The sequence below is a fragment of the Pteropus alecto genome, unplaced genomic scaffold (assembly GCF_000325575.1).
Source record: "Pteropus alecto unplaced genomic scaffold, ASM32557v1 scaffold109, whole genome shotgun sequence".
NCBI lineage: Eukaryota > Metazoa > Chordata > Mammalia > Chiroptera > Pteropodidae > Pteropus > Pteropus alecto.
In genome coordinates this window covers 5,916,061-5,922,427 of record NW_006494608.1, presented here as the reverse complement: position 1 = coordinate 5,922,427, position 6,367 = coordinate 5,916,061, and the positions used below count along the sequence as shown (strand labels likewise).

General features: G+C 47.9%; 1 protein-coding gene across 17 annotated transcripts in view; it reads right to left on the bottom strand.

The window, feature by feature from the left end:
* Positions 1-3,802, bottom strand: part of NRCAM (neuronal cell adhesion molecule) — a 259,076-nt gene extending 255,274 nt beyond the window's left edge. For all 17 annotated transcript variants that reach the window (XM_025041894.1, XM_025041901.1, XM_025041903.1 and 14 more), the window contains exon 1: positions 3,580-3,802. The gene's annotated coding sequence lies outside the window, so the exon portion shown is untranslated. The remainder of the gene's footprint in view (positions 1-3,579) is intronic.
* Between the last annotated feature and the right edge of the window lie 2,565 nt (positions 3,803-6,367).

The following is a 6,367-nucleotide window of genomic DNA, read 5'->3' as shown; positions in this document are numbered from 1 at the left end:
AGATCTCCTTAAAGAGATCTCCAAGGAAAGAATATATGAATGCACAGGGAGAAGATAAGCAGTCTGCAAGCAGGGAAGAGAGCTCACCAGAACCCGATGATGCTGGCACCCTGATCTCTGACTTCCAGACTCTACAACTGTTAGAAAATAAATGTCTGTTCTTTAATCCATCCAGTCTATGGTATTTTGTTATGGCAGCCTGAGATGACTAAGATAAAGACTTTATGATTTCATGGTGAGAATAGCAAGAAAAATGCATGGGTGTCTCAGTTACCCTTAGGGTGAGTAATGACTGGTAAGAGCCACAAGAGGGCTTTCTTCAATATTCATCATGTTCTGTTCCTTGATCTGAGCACGAGTTTGGTATGTTCAGTTTGTGCAAGTTCATCAAGCTGTACATATACGGTATGGGGGGAAAAAAATCTGTGTATGTGGAAGTGTGTAGTATAAAATCAGTATTAACCTTCAAGAGAGCAGGAACTGTGTTTTGCTCACCACTGTATCCCCAGTGCCTAGAACAGTATGCCATACACTCAGTAAATTGTGATGAATGAATGTTCTCTCTTTACCAGAAAAGCTTCTTGTGGGGTTCCATTAAATAGCTCCACTGTACTTCAACAATATAATATCTGCATATTCTATTTGATTCTTAAGAAAATTTTCTACAGCACAGGTATATACATCCTCACTACCCTCTCATGCTTCTGAAGCACTCATACCCAACTATCATTGCCGTTGTTGCATTGGCCTCACAGGAAGTACCATTTCCAAACATGACTTGGTTTTTACTTACTGTCACTGATTCAATAACAAAAAAATGATATGATGTAAGGGCAATGGCCTACAGTCCAAAGACCTCATCACTACCCTGCATTAGAGGGCTGGGTAACCTCTCAGAGCTTCACTGTATTCATTTTGAAACCCAAAGGTTTAGATAGTGTTCTCTTACACTTCTAAAATTCCTGGATTATGTGAAATGTTTAACAACTTTCTTTTATAATAAAGTAAAAACAGAATGAAAGAAGACCAGGAGTTAGTAAGATTTGGAACTCATTTTTCCAATTAGTCAATTATAATCATTCTGAAAACTATTCTAGGAATAGCTTATTTCATTTAAGTTCAAATTCTTGTTTCTACTAATTAACATGGAATATTTTTGTAAACGCGCCACACAGTCTTATATATTTAGGATACAGAATGCTTTCCTAAGATTTTATACTTAGAGTCCTATTCACATTCAACATCCAATTTACAGAGCAAATCTTCTGCAGTCAAAAGAATCTACATAACAGATTCACGTCTGGGAGCCCGAAATAGAAATGTTTGCCAAATGGAAACATTTTCCTTTCCTTAAAAAAAAAACAAAAACGAAAAAAAGTTTTCTCAAAAATTAAAATGTGCCAGGAACCTCTCAGCTTCTCAGTGATCACAGGGGGGCTCTGGTCCCTAAGAACAGTCCAGTAACTGTAACTGGTTGGACTGTCAGTTAACAGCCAAGCTAACAGGAATAAAGGAACCTGTAAAGAAATTCAAGGGCAATACAAGACAATAAAAGACTATTCCTTAATACAGTTCCCTGAATTACTATATTGCCTGCCATGATGAAGTCTGCAGGGGTCAAAATTCAAATGGGCTTATATGTCCCTGATTCTGAACACTTAGTTGTCTCAGGCGTCCCTTAAACTAATGATAATCTTCCAAAAAAGCCAGATTTTCAGTTTTGGATGGCAAAGCCTAGGGGCAAAAAGCTAATTCTAGCTCCCCTCTTCCTAGCTATGTGGCCTTGGAAAAGTTACTTGACTTCTCTAAGCCTTCATCTCTCAATTTTTAAAATAGGATTGTTGCGGAAATTAAATGAGATGATGCATGTAAGATGCACAGCGCCCAGCACATCTGAAGCGCTTCAAAAAATGCTATCATTACCATTAAAGTAGAAGTATTCAATTGTCCAAACTCATTTTAGTACTTCTGGAAGGTCTCGTTTATTCGTGAGCTCATTACAATATTTCAATAACAGGACAGGGTTAGCATAAAGCAGCCTTAGCCAAAGCAGTCCAGCCTCCCTAGGTTTGTGTTCAGTGGCTACTGTATTCCTTCCCAAGATAGCCCCAGGGGGAGCTCCTGATGCAGCACAAATGCCTCCTGCCCCATAACATTCACCTCCATCTCTACTTAGGCAAAGAAGGGCCCTGAGCCTTGGCACCGCACCTCTGCGCGCTGACCAGGCGCGATCAAGCAGGAAAAGAACGCTTCCCTCTTAGAACAGACAGCTCCATGCCGGATGTAGCCTCGGGCTGAAGCTGCTGGTGCGAAAAGGCAGGAAAGTGGCGGAGTGGGAAAGAGACGCAAGCGCTTGGCACCCTCTCTCTGAGCCCTCGCCTGAGCAGAGGCGGTCCCGAGCGTGCAGAGGAAGATGCGGCCACGGGCAGGGAGCTGGGTGGGCTGGGAGACTATCCGGAGGGAAGGAAAGTGTCTTGTTCTCCAGCCCTTCAGGCCCAGGGAACCCTCCCGCGGTGCTTGCTGCTCGGTGCACACCGCTCTGGGAGAAATGACTCCCTGGCTCACACCCTCTGCGCCCTGGCAGATGCGAACCGCGAATGGATAAGCCGGCGATCCCCCGGGGACCGTCGCGCTGAGGCGCCCACTCGCACCGCGTGGAGGGGCCCGGAGCGGCGCCTGGAGCAGATGGCGTTCCGCGAGATGGATGCTCCAGAGCCGGCAGTCATTCCTGGCTCAACACAGCCTCCTCGGGCGAAGCTGTTGCCAGATACCCCTCTGGGAGCCTGGGCAGAGAAGGGGCTCTACTCAGTCCGCCCAAGCCCGGGCTGTCAGCCCCAACAAGTCCCAGCCCACAGAGGCGGGGCGGGGCGCCAGGATCCCCGCAGCCCGCACCTGTAGGGCCACAAAGCCCCGGAAAAGCCCTCACCCTGTTGCCTTGGGGGTCTCTCCCGTTCCCCTTGACTCCCCTAGTTCTGTCTAGGGCGGTGAGAACAGAGATCGGCTCGCCCCTGAACTCTGGCGAGAAGCGCAGGTGTGAGCACATCCAAACAAAGCCCACGCCCAGATGTGTCTGCGGGAACTGGCACGCGCACACGCCCGAGCGCGCCCGGCCGGCCCCTGCGCTCCCCGGCCTGTCCGCACTGGGGCGTGACCCTCGGCTCCGGGTGTCCACGCGGGACAAATCCTGCCCAGTAGCCTCTCCAGGCCCAATTACCCACAGAGGGACCGACAGGCAGGGCTTTCCGGAACGCATGAGGTATGGAGGCAGAAGTTGGCCACAGACCGGAGGAGGTGGTGTGCGTCCGCCCGCGCCAGCCTGGACTGTAGTACTTCAGCTGTGCCCGCAAGCGAGCGCCCGTGGTGGGGTCGGAGGCCTGAGGGAGAAGCAGGGAGTTGGCGACAAGGCTAGCCTTGCCGCAGGGAGGGCCGGCGCGGCGCTGCCAGCCGCGAGAGCGCTAGGCTGAATCCAGGGCCAGTTTCCGGGTGACAACTCATCGGTCCCCCGCGCCCTCCTCCTCTCCAGTTGTCGAACCCGAGCAGGACCGAGTATCACCGCCAGACGCGCACCGAGCTACTCACGTTCTTAGGCGGTGCCCACCACTCAGCCCCGGCTCGGCGGGCCGGGAGCCCGGAACGCAAATATTCGTTCGTGACGAAGCTGTCGCCTCTGGCAGCCCTGCGCCGTCCCTGAGCCCGCGCGTCTGAAGCTCCGACTGCGGCGCGCGTTAGCGGGTGACCTGGGCGAAGCAGGGCTGATCAAGCGCCAGCGCGCCCCCGCCCCGCGCCTGCTCTCCCTCCTCCCGGATCCCGCACTCCCGCCTACCCCGCCCCTTCCCCTCAGGGCCAGCCCCTCCCATTCCCGCTGAGGAGGCGGCAGCGAATGGGCTGCGGCCGCCAGCGCCTCGGGGGGCTGGGTGGCCCCTTTACCTGAGCGGTCACGTCACCATCGAGCAACATCATCCTGCAAGAGTGTTAGGTGGTGGTTGTCGGGTAGGGGGATGGAGGGCGGAAGGGTTCCGGGGACGAGGGTGGTTGGGATTTGGCTACAAAAGATGTTCCAGAAAGTGGGTGGTTTTTAAATGCCGCTCTCATGGTTTAGGTTTCTGAGCTATGTCTGTGATCTTTCTTTTTTTTTTTTTAAACATTCAATTTCTTCGAAACTCGCCGGTTGGGATGATTGAGATAGGTGTGTTCTCGTTCTCGTTTTTATTTTATTATTATCTTCTTCTTTTTTTTTTTTTGGCAAGTGTTCTTTCGGAACAGCTGCCCAAAAGGGAGCCATCAGTGTAAGGTGGATGCTGTCTATTCGCTGTAGGAATTGGGTCTTCTGGTCCCAGAGAACAGAGTTAGTTCAAATTTGCTTATTTTCCGATTTGGGAGCATTATAGGGAATTAAACTGCAATGTAAAAAGAGAGTTAAGATTTTCTAAACGGGTAGTATTTTAGCAAACACACTGTGGGCAACATAGTTCAGGCTCCAGAACCCTCTCTCCACTGTATCTTTGATGGTCCTCAGTAATCTACTCTGGTCTGCATCCTGCTCACCCAGTGGTTCCTTCCAGCAGCCAGCTGTCACCGACTTGACCATTTGACTTTACTGCAGGCTCCAACTCTCACTCAGCTGGAGACTCCCTTCAGTTCTCTAGTTTAATTCAAAAAAACATTTGTGGAGCCCATCGTCCCCTCTTCCCAATTCCAGGCTCCAGGCCCCAGTGCTAGGGTGGGGTTCAAGAATAAAAAAGGCTCAGGTCCTGGTCCTTCAAGGCCCTGACAACTCTGCTCTAACTTCGATTTCAACTTGCCACTTCAAACCACAGCACCATGCATGCAAGTGAACAGCCTTCTTTTCTTTCTCCTGCTGATGCCATCCTTTCCTCCTCCCACCACCAAATATGCTCCTGTCATACAGAACCTCCTGTTCCTGAAACCACAGTTTCTGAAATAGTATTATGATGTCTGGCTACGGGTCTTGGCAGCTTTTCCTAAATTCCTTCAGTCTTCTGATCCTAGTCCTTACCCCTTACCACCTGGGTACCTTTAGTCTCTCAATTAATTGTCCAAATTTCCCTCTGAATTGCCCTTCTAAAAAAAAAAAAGAAAGAAAGAAAAGAATGTGATTCCATAATACCCTTACTTAAAAGTCTGGGCTGGTTTTCTGTTGCCTATAAAATAAATTCCAGATCTTCTGGAATGTTCCTTCACAATATGTCCCTAACTTAATTCCTCACCCTCCAGGAAAAAAATTTTTTCATAACACTAAATCCCTATATGTGAAATTCCTCCTATCTAGAATAATCCCCCACCTTTTTTCATCTGGCAAACTCTTGTTCATCTTTTAGAGCCTTGCTCAGTCATTATCTCCTCTGCAAAGTCTTTTCTGAGTCTCTGTGTATTTTACTCTAATAGTACTTGTCACATTTTAATTATGTTTGCATGTCCGATTTCACAAAATTTCTCTTCTTTGAGGACCATTTCTTATTCATTTTTGTGTGATCACATTTCCCACCAACACAGATAGAGCCACAGATAAGCATAATTATTCAACTCTCACTGCCTCATCATTCCCACCTGTGTAAAAGAGTTCAGACCCTTCAATTTCCTCCTCACCCCAGTAATTGCCTGGGGCTGTCCTACATGTTCTTCAGCTCTGTGCTCTGGTACCCCAAGGGTGCCCCTTCACCTAGCCACTGTGAGACTGATTTCCTTTCCGAGGCACCCACATGGCAAATTTGTGGAGTAGGAAAATGGCACTCTGCTCTCCTCAGTTCTTGCCCTAGTTCTGTGCAGCAGTTTTCCCCTGGGCATTGAAGTAGCATTGAAGTAGCACTGCTTGTGTTCCCCAGTGTTACTTCATAAAGACCATCCTTAAACAAAACTCCAACTTCTGCTTAGAATGGTTCTTTCTCTTCAGGCACCAGCCCTGGTGCATGGAGCCTAGTGAAGTCCAGGTCAGTCCTGTGCCTTGGAGACTGAATAGAATACAGAAGCACTAGGTGTTGTTAAAGGAATGGGGACATGGAGGAATCTCAGGCAAGTGACAACTTCTCTAGGTATAGTTTTCCTTATGTCTACAAGTAGAATAGCAATATTTAATACACAGAGTTTTTGTAAGGGTCAATTTAAAACACTGCAGAGTCTGCGATACAATAGGTACTCAGCAAATTCTAGTTTGAAAAGCAATTGTTTTATCATACGTTTGTCAAATGAATATATACCTCAATAGAAAGAACAAAGAAGAAGGAAAAAGCTCTGGAGGAAATGGAACCACAGTGACGGCACCAAAAAATAAAATTAAGTAATTTTGATACCACATCATACTTATAATATTATAACATTATTATATAGTTCTAATTGCATTACAGCTCTG